This window comes from Schistocerca piceifrons, chromosome 2 (assembly GCF_021461385.2).
Source record: "Schistocerca piceifrons isolate TAMUIC-IGC-003096 chromosome 2, iqSchPice1.1, whole genome shotgun sequence".
NCBI lineage: Eukaryota > Metazoa > Arthropoda > Insecta > Orthoptera > Acrididae > Schistocerca > Schistocerca piceifrons.
The window spans coordinates 910,557,498-910,580,563 of record NC_060139.1 but is presented as its reverse complement, the minus strand read 5'-3'; the positions used below and the strand labels follow the sequence as shown (position 1 = coordinate 910,580,563).

General features: G+C 42.8%; 1 protein-coding gene across 1 annotated transcript in view; it reads right to left on the bottom strand.

Moving 5' to 3' along the window:
- Positions 1-23,066, bottom strand: part of LOC124775831 (serine/threonine-protein kinase 26-like) — a 181,477-nt gene that overhangs the window by 37,001 nt on the left and 121,410 nt on the right. The gene's annotated exons all lie outside the window — the stretch shown is intronic.

The window sequence follows — 23,066 nt, the reverse complement described above, 5'->3', positions numbered from 1 at the left end:
TCTCATTTACGCTGCTACTTAACATTTCGGCTTTGCTTTGTTTTCTCTCAATCCATATTATAAGTTCAGTAGAAAAATCACCCCATTCAACAGCCCCTGCAATTCTTCCTCAATTTCACGCAGAACAGCAATGCCAACAGTGCATCTTCTTTCTGCTATCCTTTCCTCCTGAATTTTAATCCCTCCTCTGAGCTTTGTTCTTGATCTTCCATTTTTCTTCTCCCCTGTTCGTTCTTGGTCATATTGGTCTTTCTACATAGCGTATACACTTTTCTGAGGTTTTCGAACATGTTGCACAACTTAACATTTTCGAACGCAGGTCTAGGCCGAAAAATGCTACTTAGGCTCTATACGCGTCATGATCAAGTGGCCGAGCGACGGAATACCATTTTCAATATAAGAGAGACAAAGCAGCGTGCCAGGAACCACTTCGCGATCTACAGCTGGCTCATTTAGTGGTTACCGCTATGGGCGCCGGCGATTTGGTACAGAGATGTTTAGCCAGGCATCACTATCCCCAAATGAAGCGAGGCTCATCGGCGAGTACAAAGTCTACATCTAAAGCGGGTTCCATAAAGAAATGAACTTTTATGTTCATAACAACATAAAAATTTATCGATGAAATTAAGAAATTTACATATTATTGCACTGGCTGGATGTGATTATGTATCAAATATGATATTACCCGAATGCCCTCCACGACTCTATGCACACACTTTCGTTCTTTCCACGACTTTTCGGCAAACTTACACTTCTAGTTCTGAAATACTCGCTCAATCTCGGCCTTGAGTTCCCGTAGTGATCGCGGTTTGTTGGGACCACACGAGATTTCAAATGCCCGCACAGAAAGAAATCACCTGGTGTCGAATCAAAAGATCTGGGTGGCCAATCCACGTCACCGTTGCAAGAAATAACCCAGCCAAGGAACTTCTCTCGAACAAGTCTACTGTTACAATTTATGTGGGACATATAGCGCCATCTTGTCGAAACTAAATCTCTTCAGCATTCACATGATACAGCTCAGACTACAAAAACTTCCTTACCATATTGTGGCAGCCTTCGCCGTCCACTGTTAATGCCTGCTCGACGATATTTTCGAAGTACTAGAGCCTAATCACGCCCTCAGCCTAAATGACACACCTTACAATCACCCGTTGTGGATGTAATGGCGTCTCAATAATTAATCGAGGGTTTCTGTGTCCCAGATTCTGCAAGTCTGCTTGTTCAGGAAGGCATTCAACACAATAATTGTTTCGCAATCACATAATCGGCAAGTGCTCGGCGCTTTTCGTGGTCGTTCCCCTTCAGTTCTTGTATCAGTTGGATTCTACAGGCCTACAGGTGCACATCTATTAGAATTCGTTGCATGCAGGTTCTGGGAATACCAGTAAACCCAACAGTCTGGAAAATCGAGCTCCCATGTATAAGACAGCTTCATACGTCTAATTACTTTACACATGAAATAATGTGTCACATATTTGACGTTAACCATGTAAGCGAGAAAAAGTATAGACAAGGTTTGAAATTAAGTTTAAAATTCGTTGTTAGTCAGTAAGTGCCCTCATTCTCAAACACTGGATGAATAAAGTCCGGGTATTGCGCGCCGTAAGTAACGCTGCTTCAGGACACACATACAGTTTCTAAATGTAATATCTGTCTTACAATGTTAACTTTTAACATACGTTGATACCACTTTAGCATTTTAAATTTGTAAAGTCTCTCAGTAATTGCATGACATACTGAAAATTAAATTTTTGCTGGCACTGGAAACCGTTAGATAGGCAATCTGCAACCGGGATCGTGAACCATGACCAGAGTTAGATGTTTAGTAATATACAACCTATTGCGAGAACGTCAGTGAACAGTTTTCACCAAGCGTACCGTAACATTAACACGTTGTCTATGTCTTCCTCAGAACGACTAACATCAGGACGCCCCGTCGGTTTAATGCGCACAACTGAAACGTTTTTATCAAATTTAGCAGTTTCATCACAGTCTATTTATTCTGGGGATGAGGTTAAGAAAACATTCCAAGGAATCTGCACAACATTCATCACATCTGTAATAAGTTTGCCCCGCGGTTAGAGGCGCCATGTCACGAATTCCGCGGCCCCTCCCGTCGGAGGTTCGAGTCCGCCCTCGGGCATAGTTGTGTGTGTGTGTGTGTGTGTGTGTGTGTGTGTGTGTGTGTGTGTGTGGGTTTGTTTTGTCCTTAGCGTAAGTTAGTTTAAGTAGTGTCTGAGTCTAGGGACAGATGACGTCAGCAGTTTGGTCCCTTGGGAATTCAAAAACATTTGAACATTTGCAATAAGTTTACACTACGACAACAACGCTGTTCTGTCGCTACGCGCATCATTACTAACTACAAAGAAAATAGATGAAAATCGTGCAACGTTCAGCCCTTCCAACTTATTAGACTAGAAATGTCGGACCTTTTAAAGGTTGCGTTCTTTATGGAACAACCTTTATGTTTCGCAAAGCACTGCAAGGTGCATGGTACAGTGTATGTTTATTCTACAGTACGTCACGGTTTCTTGTTATTACATTTACGGATGGGGTGTGGGAAGAATGATGCTCGTACACTGTTATTTTTCAGGTTTTATGCCTACATGGGGTGCCTGAAGTAACTTCGTGTTTTCTACCTTTGAAAGCGGTTCTGAAAGCTTCTATGAGATGTAAGCAATCTTTCTTCGAGTGTCGGCCAATTAACAAATTAAAGTTATCCTTTGTGTTTAAGGCTAGAAAAGTATCATGAATTGTGTTATGGCGAATTCATGTACAAGAAAATGAACAGCTAGTTATCATCAACGTTATCCTCGACAGAAGATTCCACATCAAAGATAGAGGTTGTAATGGATGAAGTAAATTCAAATGCTTTATAAGCTTAACAGTTCCAATCCGCCTCAGCAGTTCTTACGGCAGTTCATAACTGGCAACATTGTTTCTTCCTTGTCATTCCTGCTCGAACTGACAAGAGAGAATTCACTACCTCGGGTTTCATTCTGTTTCTCATTTTAGTTTTAATAATTTTCATCTGGCTAAAAAGTCTGTTGATGTCCACATTCGCCCATGGTACACTAGGCAACCACACAGCATAAGAATCGAATGGGGATGTCTCTTTTCAAAATATGATGGACACCACTGATAACACCGCATTGTCTGTGCCTATACCCTGCAGCTTGTTTAGATCTAATTTGCTATTCTTGAAGCGCCTGTCTTATAGCATTACAATGCTCGATGTCGCCTAATTTAAGTAAGAAATGTTGAAATGATCGCATTGGTTGCAGTACTGTAATAATTACTGTTATTCCTAAAAAATTTCACACTGATGTCTGTCGATTCATCTGTTGGAACGCTGTACATGCTGTCCCGATAGCTTGCCGCAGGTTTTCCACAAAACAGGACCTTAGTACAAGTTTCGTAACTGTATACACTTAGTTCCATGTATTTGAAGTTTCCTGGCAACATCACTGTCTGAGAACTTTCTCACTTCAGGGATAATATGACACGACCCCACAATGGTTGGAAAAAATAACGCAAGGGAACCTTCAGCTTGATTCACTTCTAGAGATTCTTTCACGGTTTTGAAACGTATTTTTGTCTTACGCTAGTGAATGGTGCCGCAGCTTTTTTTTCTGCCACTGTGGCTTGATACAGGGTGCGGTAGTCAAACTTGCACTACTTATTAGTGCGCGGAAGCGTTGGAAGTAGTGGGGGCGAGTAACCAAGGTCCCACTGCGTTCCCCAACACAAAGCATTTCAGTAGCCATGGAGCAGTGGACTAAGCAACAACGGTCGTTTGCAGTGAAAGCGTTCAACCAAAGCGGTAGCTATGTAGCCGCTCAGCGTCGTTTCCGGGCGCATTTTCAAATTAATAGTAATCGGCCGGAGCCTTCGGTTAACTCAATAAAAACTTGGGTCGAAAACTTTGAAAACGTCAGTGAAACAACAAGGAAAAGAGGTGGCAGAGCAAAGACAGTGCGTACTCCCGAGAATGTGGAACCTGTAAGAATTGCTGTGGGAAGAAGCCCCCGGAGATCAGCGCTTAGGCAGAGTGTTTGCGCTTGGAATTTCTGACAAGACTGTCCAAAGGATTTGGAGGTTCGACGTAACATCACCACCCATACTCATGATGTATGCTGGATCAGCAACCCAGAGTATTGTATATGAGTATGTCGAATGTTGTCCGTATATACGGGATTTTTTGAAAATGTCTGGGCATTTGCTTACTAAGCTTAAATGTCAGAACACTTCAGGGTAAGTTTTTGCTACGAATTTCGATAGGTGCTCTGTGTCAGTACGCAACATGTACAATGCATCTGTTTCCCCGTAGCTGACATTGCTAGAGAATTACGTACGTATTTACACTTACTTTTGTACCTTACTATGTTAAACCAAATTAAAAAAACTGAAATTTAATGAGTACTTGTATCTCTAACTTCATTTAATTTCATTACAAGTATCAAACATGTTGAATAAAATATGCAGTTAATATTACTGACGTACAAATGACAACTAAAATTCTTTACATTTTCAGTAGTGTAGGTAACAGGCAGTCGAGATATATCTGGCATGGAGGAAATTGAAATGTTTACCTATGGACAGGAGCATGTAGAATAACTATAATTCAAGTTCAAGCAAACAGTTGTCCATGGAGAGAACGCGTATTTATCTAGGAGAACAGGTCCTATATGAGAGAGTGCAACTTCACAGTCGACTTATATCGAAGAAACTTAGCTCATTTTTTCATGGGACGAAACTTAATAATTCAACTGCTGCAATTGCAGAGAGAGACTTAACAGTTCATATAATTTCGGTTGTTGCTATGTTACAGAGGAACGTAGCAGCGCATTTTCAACTGTTGTTGCGCTCAGCACTTCATTATTAGAAGGGACGAAACGTGAGTGGATATTTTTTTAATATATACTGGACTGGTGTGAGAAATAGAATTTCTGTACCATGTGTAAAGAATTTGTTTATCGTCAGTTATAACTATAAAGATTCACTTGTTCTCAATACTATGCTAACATCAAAGGCAAGAGAGAGTTAGTTAAGAAGTTTTGTAGTTCACAGGAAGATTGATTGTAATACGCTTCGGCTTTTTCACTTGGAAATATGGTAGCACTAACTCAGAGGCAGCCAAGTGACTAAGAAATTTATCCTTCTCGGTGCTACAGTTCTGATAAACGATGGTGTGAAATTCGCAGTTGTAAAGACGTGCAATGAGCACTGGAGCTTGCGGTTTTATTGGGCTCGGTAACGGGTCGGTTGGCGCAGCTAGGGTAACGGTGCAGACAATGGCAGCAGGAGGACAGCCGCGTCCCGGTTTCGGGGAGGCGGCCTTGGCGGCCAAGGACGGTCGCAGTTGTCTGCCGCGGGGCCACGGGCCGCTATTCCACGTGTAAGGAGCGCACCATGCCTTTCTCGTGTCAACTCTGCGAATGCGCACGACGCTTCAAACATCGCAAAGAACGTGTGTATTTCGCATCTTTCGCCGGCAATAAATGACACGCGTAGAAACTTCCCGCCGACCGCAGTGGCCGTGTGGTTCTAGGCGCTGCAGTCTGGAACCGCGAGAGCGCTACGGTCGCAGGTTCGAATCCTGCCTCGGGCATGGATGTGTGTGATGTCCTTAGGTTAGTTAGGTCTAAGTAGTTCTAAGTTCTAGGGGACTAATGACCACTGAAGTTAAGTCGCATAGTGCTCAGAGCCATTTGAACCATTTTTTGAACAATTCCGAAAGCATATCAGCTAACAAGTAAGGTCCTATTGTTGCCTGCATCCGTACCAATTAAACTACATGACAATGATGTGACTGATAATTCACAAGTTGTGAGTTCCTTTAACAATACTTTCTAAATGCAGCATCAAAATTATTTAAATAAAAAACTATTATTTAATGCTTACGCCCTACATTTTTCGTTTTAAATCCTTCAATTATTTTCATAGCAACTAAGACTCCATAGTCACAAATTTTCAGGCATATGCATATCTTTATATGGCTACGAGAAATTATTTTTTACCCCTTAGTCTGATGTAAAAACCTGTTATACTAAAAACTGATTGTTAATTAAAGAATTATTAAATTCTTAGAACTGTGGGTGGATGGAACGCTTTCTTGGAAGTACCACATTCAAGGTCTTGTCCAGAAACTGAATGCTGCTATCTTCATGATAACAACAATCTTCACTATCTCTGACACTAATAAGAAAACGTGTTTACTTTTCTTTTATTCACTGTACTATCTCGCATACTCTTATATTTTGGGTAACTATGTGGCCTCACCAAGAACATTCTTGGCCCAGAAACGGGCGGTCAGACTGAAATGCGGCGTCAGTTCGCGAATTTCGTTTATGACACTGTTCAGGTGTCTGGAATCTCTGAACATTTGTCCCAAGTGCGATTTGTTGTTGACAGGACTGACTCATTCTGAAGAAATTGCAACACTCATTCAGTGAATACGGATAAACGCCATGCACTTCGATAGCGGATATTCACTATTCGGCAGGTTTCATTTTCAATACGCTTCCAACAGAACCGAACAAGTTGACTGATAAACCCCAAATATTCAAATCCTGGATAAAAGGCTTCCTTGACGCACACTCCCTCTATCCTGCACGGGAGATAGTCACAGCTGACATCTTTTCTCTGTAAGGTATTATTTACTGGTATGCTCTTTCACAATCTTTTGGATCGTATTAATTCTTTGTTTACTTTATATGTTTACCTAATCAGCATTTGGTAAACTATGTACTGATTCGAAAATGGCTCTGAGCACTATGGGACTCAACTGCTGAGGTCATTAGTCCCCTAGAACTTAGAACTAGTTAAACCTAACTAACCTAAGGACATCACAAACATCCATGCCCGAGGCAGGATTCGAACCTGCGACCGTAGCGGTCTTGCGGTTCCAGACTGCAGCGCCTTTAACCGCACGGCCACTTCGGCCGGCTATGTACTGATTCGTTCCATGGCCAAATAGCTTTGGCCCACTTAGTCCTACGGTTTCTGATAGATAAATAAAATATTTATCTATCAGAAACCGTAGGACTAAGTGGGCCAAAGCTATTTGGCCATAAATATAAGTAGTAAAGGAGTTTTGCTATTTGGGGAGCAAAATAACTGATGATGGTAGAAGTAGAGAGGATATAAAATGTAGGCTGGCAATGGCAAGGAAAGCGTTTCTGAAGAAGAGAAATTTGTTAACATCCAGTATTGATTTAAGTGTCAGGAAGTCATTTCTGAAAGTATTCGTATGGAGTGTAGCCATGTATGGAAGTGAAACATGGACGATAAATAGTTTGGACAAGAAGAGAATAGAAGCTTTCGAAATGTGGTGCTACAGAAGAATGCTGAAGATTAGATGGGTAGATCACATAACTAATGAGGAAGTATTGAATAGGATTGGGGAGAAGAGAAGTTTGTGGCACAACTTGACCAGAAGAAGGGATCGGTTGGTAGGACATGTTCTGAGGCATCAAGGGATCACCAATTTAGTATTGGAGGGCAGCGTGGAGGGTAAAAATCGTAGAGGGAGACCAAGAGATGAATACACTAAGCAGATTCAGAAGGATGTAGGTTGCAGTAGGTACTGGGAGATGAAAAAGCTTGCACAGGATAGAGTGGCATGGAGAGCTGCATCAAACCAGTCTCAGGACTGAAGACCACAACAACAACAACAACAACAAATAAAATATAGCGACCGTGGAGTAGCTACAAGTTTTAGCTGGTGTCGGAGCGAAGTTAGATACAATGGACACATTTAATTACAAAACGCCGTTACGTAAATGGAAGATTATTAGCAAGAGTCCCTCTGTTACATACACTAACATTGTTTTTTCCTAATCAATGAAGAGATGGGTGACCATATCTGTGGATTCTGTTATCGCTTGTTCCAAAGTGCCAAATGTTATCAAATATTCTGTATCTATATTTAAGAGCTTAATATGCATTACCAGTATGAAGCTGTGTCATTGCAAGTTCAATCTAAGACAAAAAACGATGCAAGACGAAGGAATTATCCAAATGAGGCGGTAATCGGTAGATGTGAATTACATGTACAGACAAACAAAATGATTATAATTTCAGAAGAGTCAGTTGATTTATTCAAGAGAAAGAACTTCACAAATTGGTTCACCTCTGGCCATTATGCAAGCAGTTATTCGGCTTGGCATTGATTGATAGAGTTGTTGGTCCCGAGGGATGTCGCGCTAAATTCTGTCCAATTGGTGCGTTAGATCGCCAAAATCCCGAGCTGGTTGGTGGTCCCAGCCTACCATTTGGCAAGCACGAAGACAAGCCAGTAGAAACTCTCACCGTGTGAGTGCGGGCGTTATCTTGCTCAAATTTACGCCCAGGATAGCTTGCCACGAAGGGGACAAAACGGGGCGCAAAACATCGTCGACGCACCATTGCCCTGTGCTGTAAGGGTGCTGCTGACGACATGGCACCCCAGACCGGTCACTACCTGTTGTCGGGCCGCATGGCAGGCGACAGTCAGGTTGGCGTCTCCAGACACGTCTTTGGCTCGGAATCTCATTGAGAGGAGTAGAATTGTCTTCAATGATGAGCCCCGCTTCGAAATGAGACCCAATGACCAGTGAACAGTTTACTACTCCGTGAGGGCGGGCCCGCATAATCATCTAGCTGCTGAGTAACACCGAAGATTACATAGAGAGGACAAAAACTGTGAAAGTAGACAGACAGAAAGATTCTACGCTAAGATTTCCACTAACGCACCATACTTTATAACGCCTCGGTACACGACGACCGAATACTTGACTGAAAAAAATCGATAGATGAGGCTAGTGTATCTGGAGAGCAAACTGAGCAGGAAATTTCCACGACTGCCTGTGTGTTCGCCAGTGTACACGCCACGCTTTGTTTACCACCTTGAAGTAACCGGTACGATACTTCGAGCGTTAAGCTTCGTGTGACGGGAAATATAAAAAGTATCAGAGAAGGCAGTTCTCGACAACTCTGAAGGCTGTTATTGAGCAGCAGGTCATCAAAGACGCAGAAAGCAAACGAAATGAGTTTCTCGGTAAAGTCACGATGAGAAAGTGAATTAAACCTCGAATTGCGAAGGAAACGATAGATGTGGCTGTTGGAAAGCTGTGCTTTCCAGCCTGGTGCCGTCAGTTTTCAACGATACAGCAAAAGATACAAGTACACGACTATTACTGTGATAAGTAACATCCGCTTATTGATTTACAATGAGACGGTACCAATTGTTAAAACAATTTTTCCTTGACTTTTCCAGGCTACAAGAGGTCATTATATACGGATTTCTGTAACTTTACCGAATGAAGGAAAATGGAATTGGTGTTTCTGGAGCACATGTAATATTTGAAGAACTGTGTGTCCGTTACATATAAACGGTTAACACAGTAACTTTTTGTCTACCAAGATATTGAAGCAACCATCATTCATTTAATCGAACCAAGTACATGTTTCACATTTCGATAGTTCTTAAAGGGGTGTGGAGTATCCTTATATAATGTTTGTTAATAATTGGAGTTTAAGATTTCACTGGAGTACCACATTTTCAGGCTATTTTTGTACGAAACGTTTCACTCCAAACATCAGCCCGCGTTATATCACGCTATTCATGTCTCCAAGAACTACCGAAATAACAAACAAGTGCATGAACCTACTTTTAAAGAAATACGGTAATTGCTTCCATTTTCTTCTTCCTCCATGCAGAGCTAAGACAAAATGTCTCTGTCCAAGGACATATGAAATTCCAATTACTGATCACCCTTACCCACTAGCTTCCTTAAGCCCCCTTACCGGCAAGCTTGTATATCAGGATTTGCTTGGAGCATCTCTTATCCTCCAGTCTGTCGGTGTGGTGTTTCCAGTTCTCTCTGTAGGCCTAACAACGATATCTTCTCATTCATGCAAAAGACATTCAATTTTTGCCGAACGTCTTCGCTTCTGACACTGGACAATCTGGATATATCTAAAGTATTACTCGGAAATCTCATCCCACGAAAGGATCCTTAACTGATTCTTTGCTGAGAGTACAATTCACATTTCCGCAGAGTAGGAAAGGAATTGAAATTACCTCGTAAATCGTAATGTTTCATGAAGAAATAGCCGGACAACAACCGTTAGGAAGAAACACACAAGAAGTGTTACAATTATACTGAACTTTCAACTCTCTTAGAGAAAGGCCAAAAATGAACTCACACTTGGGGACATGTACAAAAGTGTGCCTTTAATACGTGATTAAGGCAGCTGACAGATGTGCATCTATTCTCCGCGGGCTACCTTACGGTGAATACTACTTTCACTTTCCCTCTCTCCCTTCTGTTCCAGGCGCAAATGATGCACGGAAAGGACGACTGCTGTGAACTCCGTACGAGATGGACTGTCTCTAAATTTTTTTCACCGTCTTCTTTGCGAGACATATGTACGAAGTAGCAATATTTTGACTACTGACTCTTCTGGGAACCTGCGCTCTCGGAATATCAACACTAAACCACACCGCGATGTATAACTCCTCTCTTGCAATGTCTACCACTGGAATTCGCCGATAATCTTCGTGGCGTTTTCGAGTTACTAAACGAACATATGACGAAACGCGTGCTCCTCTTTGAGTCCGCTCTATTTTCGTCTATCAATTCCGTCTGGTAAGATCGACACGCAAATCGCCGAGGTGGCGTCAACTTAAAAAAAAAAAAAAAAAAAAAAAAAAAAAAAAAAAAAAAAAAAAAAAAAAGACCGATCTACCCTACGCAAGGCCCTAGTCACACGACATTTATTTCATTTTTATATGGTAAGAGCCCTAATAGAGGAGCAATGCTCAAAAATGAGTTAAACGAGGGTTTTATAAGCTATATTTTTTGGTAATCGATTACACTTTCTGAGGATTCTCCTTATGAATCTCAGCCTGGCATCTGCCTTACCTGCGATTAGTATTATGTGGTCGTTCCATTTTAAATCGCTCCGTAATCGTAGTCACAGATATTGTATGGACGTGACTGTCTACAGTGACTGTTCGGAAATCGTACATTCAACAACAACGGGACTTATTTATACGCAGTACGTTGTATACAGGCTGTCCCATAATAATGTATACACTCTCTTAAGCTGGATACCTCTTTGATTTAAACAGACAGAAATGAAAAGTTTTTGGTGTTGTCTACATTACGGCCTAACTTACGGGGTCTGCTTAAAGTCGCCTCCTCCTAGCGCAACGCATCGTCGACAACGACTTGGAACACAGCGATATACCAACTGTATTGTTTCTAATTGACTAGCATCATAGGCTTGCTCAATTTTCTCTATTTGACCATACAATAGCTGTAGTTTTGCGGCGTGCACTGTGTTGTTGACAGTATCCCAAAAATAAAAGTCAAAAGGGGTCAAATGCTGTGATCGAGATCGATGCTCCATAACACTTCCTCTTCGTCCTACTCATCTCGAAGAGAAAATGCGACTGGCAACTTCCCTCATATTAAGTTGAAAGTGTGATTCCGCCCATCATGAGAAAGTGACAATCTTCACGCCAAAAATGCCGTGAGGCCTGGAGTTATCAAGAGCAATATTTTTGGTAAGAATCACCCGTGACAGTCCCTTCGAAGAAGTAAGACATCATTAGCTCGCAAGACGACAGAGTACAGCAGACAGGTACTTCTGGCAGATTGAAAAGTGTTTCTTTGGTTACGTATGGATCTTCAGTAGCCCAGTACATACAATTAAGGCTGTTAATTGTTTCGTTAAGTTTAAAAGTCGCTTCATCCGGCCAAAGAATTAGATTTTGGAAACATTCTCTTCTTCGCACATGTTGATTAACCAGTTACAAAAATCAGTTAGAATATCGGAATCATCTTCGTTCAGGGCAAGGAGAAGCAGATGAATTTAATGCTTCCATCTCTCATTCCGCGAAATCCTGTGGACCAGTGGTTTTCTGATCGCAGTCTAATGACAGCATGCCCCACATACTTTTTCGGGGCGTGTGTACGCCTGAACACTGCATCAATCCTTTTGTTGTCTGTTGAACGACTCTCTCTTCCGCTACGCCTCTTCTCCACATCATGCATCAGAGCATCGACTACAAAAACGGTTCGGAGTCTTTTAATTGTTAACTGTGAAGGTGGTGATGTTCTTAATTCGTCTCTTCAACGTCGTCGAATCTCATCGACATTCTCTGTTTTCCAGTAACACTTTAGAATTTGCTTCTGTTCTTCAAACGATAACACCATATTTATTTCCAGTTCTGCAACAAATGGAAGCATTGCCAAGTTCTTCAACGTCTTCTGAATTATTACCCACAAAAAGTTATCTCTATCTGCTCTAATTAAAGAGAAATTCAGTTTCGAACAGTGTATACATTATTTTGGGAGACCCTGTACACAGGGTGATTAGCTTAGCTGTTCACCTCACGTATTTCCGGAGCCGTTTAAGGTACCTTAATTCTGTTTTCATCCAGATCAATTTTGAGAAAGTCGTGACTACACGAGTATAGTCTCTTTTCATAGTTATATTAGTTACAAAGCTGTTAGCATCAACTACAGTAATATGCGCGGCTAGTATCGTAGCTCTAAAACAGACGAATTCAACGGCATTTCATACTTCAATTTGATATTTAAAAACTTAGAAATTATCTGCAATTAACATGAAACTGATTGCTGTGTTATGTGGACGTTGGAGATTTCAAATCCAATAAGGAAGTACATCAGATCGAAAGAGCAGGGAACTGTTTAGTGCACCCCCTCGAAATCGGTACAAAAAGGGGCACAGAGCACATGGGGCTTTCATTCAGCCTGTATCGTTCAGGAGTGTCGAGTTCTAGTTAGTTTGAAAAAGTAAATGGCTTTCACTAACCACGAGAAACAAGATATACTACTTCCTTGCGAAGACTGCAAAAGGAACGCGAAGGGAACAGCTTAACTGTACGCACCAAGATATCGCGACATACGGTCTTTAGCAACAATGACAACGCAGCAAATATGCAAAAAATCGCTGCTGCAAGGACTCTGGAATTATACGTATAAGAAACGAACATGGATGTTGCTCGATTCTGATACGACAACAAGACGATAAGATCTTTCTTAAAAGAGTTATCTATACCGATGAAGCTAGCTTTGCAAATCATGGAACGATGAATGGAAGAAATATTACTGGGCCGGTGACGAACCCACACTGGCTGAGCATGAGAGGCAGTGCAGTGTGAACGATGATGCGGGTTACTGGAATCTAAGTGACTGGTTATCTTAGAATATAGGTTAAGGGAAGGCAAACATACGTTTACACCATTTGTAGACTTAGAGAAAGCTTTTGACAATGTTGACTGGAATATTCCCTTTGAAATTCTGAAAGTCGCAGGAATAAAATAAAAAAACAGGGAGCGAAATGCTATTTACAACATGTACAAAAACCAGAAGGCAATTATAAGAGTCGAAGAGCATGAAATGGAAGCTGCAGTTGAGATGGGAGTGAGACAGAGTTACAGTCTACCCCCGATGTTATTCAGTCTGTATATTGAGCAATTAGCAAAGGAAACAAAAGAAAAAAATTGAATAGGAATTAAAATTCAGGAAGAAGAAGTAAAAACCTTGACGTTTGCCAATGACATCGTAATTCTGTCAGAGACAGCAAAGGCCCTGAAAGAGCAACTGAACGGAATGGACAGTGTCTTGAAAGGGGATATAAGGTGAACACCAGCAAAGGACAAGCAAGGATAATGGAATGTAGTCGAATTAAATCAGGTGATGCTGATTAGACTAATCAAGAGGAACCGAACAGAACTAAGGAGGAAAAAAAAATTGTGGCACAGCCTGACTAGAAGAAGGGATCGGTTGGTAGGACAAATTCTGAGATATCAAGGGATCACCACTTTAGAACTGGAGGGAAGCATTGGGAGGTAAAAATCGTACAGGGGAGGCGAAGAGATGAACACAGTAAGCACGTTCAGAAGGATGTATGCTGCAGGAGTTACTAAAGATGAAGAGGCTTGCACAGGATAGAGTAGCATAGAAAGCTGAATCAACCAGTCTTCAAAAAATGGTTCAAATGGCTCTGAGCACAATGGGACTTAACATCTGAGGTCATCAGTCCCCTAGAACTTAGAACTACTTAAACCTAACTAACCAGATTGTAGCGCCTAGACCCGCTCGGCCACTCTGGCCGGCCAACCAGTCTTCAGATTGAAGACGACGACGACGACGACGACAACAACAACAACATGTGACTGGTCCTTGCTTCACTGAAAAATCTTAAAGGATAGAACGAGCTTTCCTATAAGTGTAGATACATGGAGGGTAGCAGCACGATGGGTGTCCGGCTGAATACCCGCTCACCCAGCTCTTTCCTGGTCGCTTGAGAGGAAGTTGAGGCGTTATCGGATGGCGTGCACGTCCGCTCGATATGACGCCTCTGGACTTGTTTTACCTGCCGTAAACACAAATATAAAGTCTATGCACAGTTTCTGACGATCAAAGATGATTTAAAATGTCGCTCCTTTGGAGCATATGCAATGATATCAAAGGAATTTCCTCAGTCTGTCCAGAATTCTTTGCACCATCGACTGAAAACGTGTGCTGCAGTAGACAGTAGGAACTGCACAACAGCTTGAGGACATGAACGGAATTTGAAGCGTGTGTTTATTACAATATTCTTCTTTCACTCCCTTTTTATTGTAGTTGCTGATGTAATTTTGTATTTTAAACGTGCTCTTTACGATCATGACACAAAATTATTATTTAACTTTATGTTTCCATTCCCTGTTTTACAAATCCGTTCATTTGTTGACACTTTCTTTCAAGGCTCTGGCAGGAAGAAGAGCAGAACTGTTACCTTAGTTAACAGGAGAATCATCCTTATATGCCAAGTCCTCTGACCTCCTTACCGATGACCTCAGCAGTTTGGTCCCACAGAACCTCACCTCTGCCCTCCAGTAGTTGTGTCAGTTCAACAATATGCAGGCATGTGCTATTTGTATTTCTTTTACATCAAACTTTTCTGGACTATTCCGCTTTGTGTCAAGCTGGAGCGCCTCAGCAGCCTGACGCTGCAGTTCTGTACAACACCAGCTTCAGCTGCATTAGACAGTAAGTGGTTTCATGTTCAAAACATATAGGCCCTAAGTTCTAAATATTGTCGTAACTCCGAAACTACTAATTATATTTTGAAAAGTGAAAAATGAAACGCCACTGAATTTGTCTCTCTTAGAACTACGATACAAGCATCAGAAATTGCTATACTTCCTCTTGAAAAAGGCAAGTTGCTGCCGACATCTCTGCTATTAATACAGCTGTGAAAAGAAACTACAGATCATTTAGTGAGGAATTTTTTACAATTCATTTTGATGATAACAGGGTTACGACATTTTACATGTTTCGGGAAATATCTTGGGACGAAAATCTTAGCCGAATCTCCCTGCATTCGTTGAGGGTTGAATAGCCAATCCCTGCACCAAGAATCGGACCTATACAATCCGCTAAAATTTTCTAGCGTTACGACTTCTCTATATTCACGAACAGCCTTGTCGAGCCTCCGACGGTACGTGCCAAGTCATTGCAGACTGCATACACTTCAGGCCGGCAGCGCGCATTCGAAACGGGTAGTGTTAATCTAGCTCAGCCAGTGTTAGCCAAGCTCACCTACGGTCCGATTAAAATTTTATTTAATTTATTTATTTATTCGTATCAGAAGCATTTACGATGCATAAAATAATGTACAATATTTACATGTCTTGCGTATATATATTTACAAGACAATCACTTTTGCCGTCCAGAAGTTAGCGACCTCTACTGCATTTGGCGTTGCATGTAGCAGGTCTTTTGTTGTGCATGTGGCTGGACATTGGGTACACTGGAGCAGGTGGAAAGTCGTCTGCGTTGCTCCACACTCACAGAGAGGAGGCTCCTCTAGGAAACCCCATTTAGCCAGATTGCTCTTACATTTCGTGACACCCGAGCATAGTCTGTTGAGGGATCTCCATGTACTCCAATTGTGTGTGTAGCCGGGTGGTAGTCTTTCGCTTGGTGTAATCCACCCAACAGTACTGGTAAGCTTTGCACGCCATAGTTCGATTCGGCATTGCTGTGGTGCCCCAACTGGAGCCTCGGTATATCTGAAGCTTTCTGGATTTTAGTCGTGGGTTTGCTGGTTGATAGCCATATAGGGGGGGGGGGGGGGGGGAGGTGAGCTTCAGAAGTTTCTGATTTTTTTTCTTCTCACTTTTTGCTGCTACCTCTCGGCGGATGTCGGGGTGTGCAATTCCCGCGAGGCTGTACAGTTTATCCAGATGAGTAGGCTTCAGGCACCCGGTGATGATACGACAAGTATCATTAAGAGCGACATCTACATACAGTTTTGGCACGGCAAGAACTGAACCACACTGGGCTTCCGTATTCTCCGGCAGAGTAACACAATGCAAGGGAAGAGGTTCTCACAGTGTTGGCGTGTGCTCCCCACGTTGTGCCTGTAGCTTTCTGATGATATTGTTCCTGGCTGCCACTTTTTGCTTGGTGTGTCTTTTATATGTTAAAGCACGGTCGAGGGTGACCCCTAGGTATTTGGGATACGTACATTGTTCCAGTGATGTTTCTTCCGAGGTGATTTTGAGGGCTCTGGCTGCCTGGCGGTGATGGAAAGCGCAAGTCAGTGTTTTTCCAGGATTTGGTCTCAACTGGTTTTCCCTGTAGTAAGCTGACAGTTCTCTTAATGCTTTGCATAGATTCTCTTCAACATTTTCAAAGTAGCGAGCCTGGACGGTGATAGCACAATCATCTGCATAGATGAAGCTCTGTGTTCCTTCAGGTAGTGGTTGATCATTTGTATATAGATGTTAAACAAAGCTGGAGCAAGCACACTTCCCTGGGATAATCAGTTTTTCTGTGATCTCCATCTGCTTCTCTTACCCTGGAAATCAACAGAAAATCTATTTTCAAGGATATTCCTTATGAAACAGGTTAGCTGTTACTTCACAGGTGACACTTAACACACTGGAGCTGGTTACCTCCAATCAACGCTCAACGTCACGACCAAACCGTATGCGTTGCCAAACTATCAACAATTGGTCAGTTCACTTCTAATATCTTATCAGACATTCTTTCTTGTTGTGTTTGGAGCCCGAATCATTTCGTATGTCAGAACACATGACAACCACACCAAAAACCACACACACACACACACACACACACACAAATGAAATACACACGCCAAACACTACTGGATACTTACACACAAGGCGCGATTCAGCATCATACACACAGTTATCAGAATCACACAGATCTTACATTAGATAAGCTTCGCACGGCATTGCGTCAGCCAAATTTTTTAAGGCTGCAATTCATTCTTGAGACTGGGCCACAACAATCATAAATACATCACCGTAACATCCTTGCGAGTGGGCCAGAAAAATCATAAATATATCACGGCAACGGAAAGTGAAACATGGACGATAAATAGTTTAGACAAGAAGAGAATAGAAGCATTCGAAATGTGGCGTTACAGAAGAATGCTGAAGATTAGATGGGTAGATCTTAACTAAAGAGGAGGTATTGAACAGAATTGGGGATAACAGGAACTTGTGGCAAAACTTGACTAGAATAAGAGACCGGTCGGTAGGACATGTTCTGAGGCATCAAGGGATCACCAATTTAGAATTGGAGGGGAGCGTGGAGAGTAAAAATCGTAGAGGGAGACCAAGAGATGAATTCACTAAGCAGATTCAGAAGGATGTAGGTTACAGTTGTTAACTTGGAGATGAAGAAGCTTGCACAGGATAGAGTAGCATGGAGAGCTGCGCCAAACCAATCTCTGGGCTGAAGACAGCATCAACAGGAACAGAACTTTGTAGTGTGTAAAAGGTTGTAGGTTCGAATCTCATCATGTGTAGCGCATTTTTTAATTTCTAAATTTTAATGAAAGAGTTTGATTTATTTCTTATCTTCAATTAATTGGTTTAGATGTATTTTTTCCAATATTTTATAATTCTTTGCCGCATTTTCATCATCGTATGCACTTTTTATTTGCTCTTATTTTTCTTTCTGTCATTCTTTTTTCGCCTGGAATCAGCCTGTGTCGCCTATAATATGCAACCAAGTGCCACTGAGGACTGCTCATCGGTTGGTAACGTGGCATCTCCTGTAGCCAAATTGAGGATATTTTCAGGTACCAATGATAGCTTGATATTACAGTTTGTTTTTGGCGCTGAAACTGATTTTTCCTGTCTTGAGTTTGCTCGCACAGGGTAGCTTTAATCTCCATGAACAATATGATCGTAATTTTAGTTCTCTCGCCGTTTTCTCGGCTACACTGCTCATCACGAGGTTATGGTTGCTGACGACGTAAGTGTTTAGATTTAGGGCTACAAAACGCGTCGTTTGCCGTAGTTCAGACATTGGCCGCTTAAAATAAGTTTTTTTACAGCGCATGTTGTATTTCCGACATAGTGTATGTGATCAAAACATACGTTTTACATATTAGGTGCATTGTGCTGCCACCTACTGCCAGGTACTCCATATCAGCGACGTCAATAGTTATTAGACATGGTGAGAAAGCAGAATGGGGCGCTCCGCGGAACTCACTGACTTCGAATGTGGTCAGTCACTTGTGTCATACGACTGTACGCGAGATTTCCACACTCCTAAACATCCCTAGGTCCACTGCTTCTGATGTGACAGTAAAGTGGAAATGTGATAAGACACGTAGAGCACAAAAGCGTACAGGCCGACCTCGTCTGTTGACTGACAGAGATCGCCGACAGTTGAAGAGAGTCGTAATGTGTAATAGGCACACATGTCTCCTGATCATCACACAGGAATTCCTGACTGCATCAGGTTCCACTGCAAGTACAATTACAGTTAGGCGGGAGGTGAGAAAATTTGGATTCCATGGATGAGCGGCTGTTCATAAGCCACACATCACGCCGGTAAATGACTAACGACGCCTCGCTTGGTGTAAGGAGCGTAAACATTGGACGATTGAACAGTAGAAAAACGTTGCGTGAGTGACGAATCACGGTACACAATGTGGCAATGCGATGGCAGGGTGTGGATACGGCGAATGCCCGGTGAACGTCTTCTGCCAGCGTGTGTAGTGCCAACAGCAAAATTCGGAGGCGGTGGTATTATGGTGTGATCGTGTTTTTCATGGAGGGGGTTTGCACCCCTTGTTCTTTTGCGTGGCACCATCACAGCACAGACCTACATTGATGATTTAAGAACCTCCTTGTTTCCCACTGTTGAAGAGCAATTCGGGGATGGTGATTTCACATTTCAACACGATCGAGCACCTGTTCATAATGCACGGGCTGGCAGAGTGGTTAGACGACAATAACATCCCTGTAATGGACTGGCCTGCACAGTGTCCTGACCTGAATCCTAAAGAACACGTTTGGAATGTTTTGGAACACCGATTCCATGACAGGCCTCACCGACCGAAATCGATACCTCTCCTCAGTACAGCACTCCGTGAAGAATGGGTTGCCATTCCCCAAGAAACCTTCCAGCACCTGATGGAACTTATGGCTGTGAGATTGGAAGCTGTCAGCAAGACTAAGGGTGGACCAACACCATATTGAATTCCAGCATTACCAATGGAGGGCGCCACGAACTTTTAAGTCATTTTCAGCCATGTGTCCGGATACTTTTGATCACATAGTGTACCTCGCGGCGGTCCGCGTTACACATTAACAGCATTTGTGAAGTGAACCGCCATCTTTGAGTGTCACCTATAACCGAGCGGTACCGGCAGCCGACGTGGCAACACTGTAGCGGCAAGTGACAGACGTCAAGTATCAAGTAATTTTAACCAGACTACAAGTATCAATGCCGTATGATGTGGAAACACCAAGTGCCACTATTCTTTACCGACATCAAAGGGCACAGTATCACATGCGGTTGGCTTAGAAAGCTTCGGATTTGTCATACAGTGGTTATTGGCTTATACGGGGGATGGAAAAGCAGCAGCAGTGCATGTGGAGAACCAGTGGAGGAGAAGGGCTGTATACAATGACAGTGCGACCATGACATGAAATGGTCGCCACGTTGTCCGCATGGCTGTAGCGAGCTGTACAGTTTTGTCCACGGCGTTGACTGATGGAGCACTGCAATGAGTGTGCACCTGTCTACATCGACTGTGCTACAACATCTACTGTCAGTTGGACTGGTGATGACATGCGTGGCATTGCGTCGGTTCCGTCTCTTCAGAATCCAAAACTGAATCGGTTTACACCCCAAACGTGCATACGCGCTGACCTGACGAGAGAGGAAGTTTTAAGAGTTTTCGGCAAGTCTCACGCCAACCTATCCAGCAGTTATGGCAGCATAGATGTTATGTAATGATTTCAGTTTGGCAGTACGCTTTGTTGATATGATGGGACAAAGCTCCGCGGAAGTGGTGACTTTATCATTCTTTGCTCTTCGTGTTTATAGGCAAGGATTTTCAGCGCCCTCTTTCATACAGTTCGAGTTATATGAGCTTTTCTGTGATAATCGTGTAAGTGTTGGTGCGTCAGACACGGAGAAATTCATCAACCAGACCATGAGTCTTCAATCGTCGATCAGAACACAGTGTTGTTGCATGGTATCATTGGTCTGAGTATTGGACCCGCCACTCAGCTCTTCATGGTATACATCTGCAGGGCTAGTTTTGAAGCCTCTACGTCATTGTTTTCGGAATCCATGAAGAGTTTTATAGAAGATATTTTCGTTGTCCAAAAACGTCATAATACGTTAGCATAAAAAACTTTTCCACAATTCTGCAACAGATTGGCGTCAGCGATATGGGCCTATAATTACATCCATTTGTCTTACGACCCGCTCGAAAATAGGAACGAATTGCGCCTTTATCCAGTTGCTAGGTACCTTTCGCTGCTCCAGTGAGCTATGCTAAATTATTACTACAAGGAAAGCAAGTTCCTTCACAAAATCTATGTAGAATCTCACACGTACCTCTTGCCATTCTACTTCCATCACCGATATCCCCGTCTGAACCGTGGCGGCAGGCAGGGCTATAGCTATATACAGGTGAATCAAAACTCCACCGATAAGCTTTCAGAGGTTGTTGAGATAGCTTCAGAGTATTTTGATATAATGGATCCATGGCTGGTTATAGGGCTACTGCATTTCTTTTGCTTTCTTGTCCCTATCAGCTTTGTATCTGTGTTGCACCGAATATAGTGCAGAACAGACCAAATGTCGATACTATGCGTTGTGTGTCTTACATTTGCTCACGGTACCTGCTGTTGAGAACAGAAGCACCCACTTTACTCTTCGCCTACAAGCTTGCATTCAGTACTGCTCGGTTCTGTCTTGGGTTTGTTTTTCCGGTAGTGTTGCACGTTAAACATGATACACAGCTGTATGGATCGGTTTACTGATGAAGAGTTGGCCAGTACGTATTCGTGCACGGAGGTTCAATGAATGGAATGGAAGACCGGCACAATGAACGCTTTGCTGAGCTGGTCCCGCAGCGACGGCAACCACATTACAGTACCGTATTTCTTCAGAGGTTCGTTGTATTACCCTGTGTTGTGAATCGTACGTTTTAGTTGTTGAATGTTCCAGGCTTCATCACAGCTGTGAAGGTATTTCCCTAGTAACAAGGATAAGTGCGGTATCAAACCGAATAAATCATAATTACATTATTAGACCATTACACCACAATACTCAGAGGGTATCCCGGAAGAACCTCTCGAAAGTTTGTCGGTGAAGCTCTGGTTTACCCTGTAGATGCTGGCCAGCCAGCAGCGGCAGAGGCAGTACAGCGTGACCTTGCAGTGGGCGACGGCGTGCCGGCGCGGCCTTGGGCTGCAGCCGGTCGCAACCGCTCGCTCTTCCTGCTCCACCGCCGCGGTCCGATGCAGCGCTGCGTCCCGTGCCGGAAGCTCGCGCAGTTTCCGGTTAGCTACTGCGACAAACGAGCCCGCAAAAATACCGCCCAGCGACGATTCAGCCACAGTCGCAGTGTAAACACGTATCTTGTTTGCACAACCCTGAATTACCGTTCGTGTATTAGAACAGCCCGAAATAGACAACAGTAAAGGAAAGCAGTGCTATCTGGTTTTGGGTACAAGGCCAGTGCGCTGCCACACATGAAAACAAATCGTATATACAAAGCATGCAATGGACTCGTTAGGATAGAAATCTTCACCTATAAATACACACCGCAAGCCACCATCCACTGCAAATAAATATTGGCGACTTTATGGTTTATTCGAGAATTCAGCTGTGGGAAGATAACTGCATCCCTCTTTGTTTCATACGGTCTCTAGGGGAGATATACAATGGTGGCAACAGAATTGTCGCATAGGCTTTCTTGAATATCGGTTGTCCTAATTTGGCCACCAGGTTTCTGCAAGATTAACGTCGCTTTTCTTCCAACAGTTCCCACTTACGTTCCCAATGCATCATTGTTTCACTTTCGTATGAACTATACCGACCTGTCAGAATTGTAGCAGCGAATGTTTCAGTGTCTGCTGTGCTGTTTACTTGATAAGGACCCCTAATGCTGGAGCAATATCCTAGAATTGGTCGCACTAGCGTCCTGTACGTGATTTCTTTCACAGATGCACGCCGCTTTCTTGGAACGTTTCACTTGCTTTGTCCTGGCCTTGTAATTCGATATTATGAGTTTTTCCCCATTTGTTAAACGCATTATCTCTCAGCATGATTTCTCCGTCGCTTCTTCGTGGAAAAACTTCATAATAATAAATGAGAAGTACAAAAATGTGGCTGTTATTTCGCTAACCGGTTTCCTACCAACGCACTACATACAGCATTTACAGGAAGAAACAATATCGCCATGTGGGGTAGCCGTGCGGTCTAGGGCGCCTTGTCACGCTTCGCGCGGCTGGCCCCGTCGGAGGTTCGAGTCCTACCTCGGGCATGGGTGTGCGTGCTGTCGTTAGTTTAAGTTAGAGTTTGAGGTGAGTAAGCTTAGGGACCGATGGCCTCAGCAGTTTGCTCCCATAGGACTTACCACAAATTTCCAACATCAGTCAGTTCGTTTATTTTAGAGCGGTAAGCAAGTTGACACATCTACAGACATATTCCGCAAGAATATGCTCAAGAATTCTGCACCAAAAACTAAGAATATTGATAAGT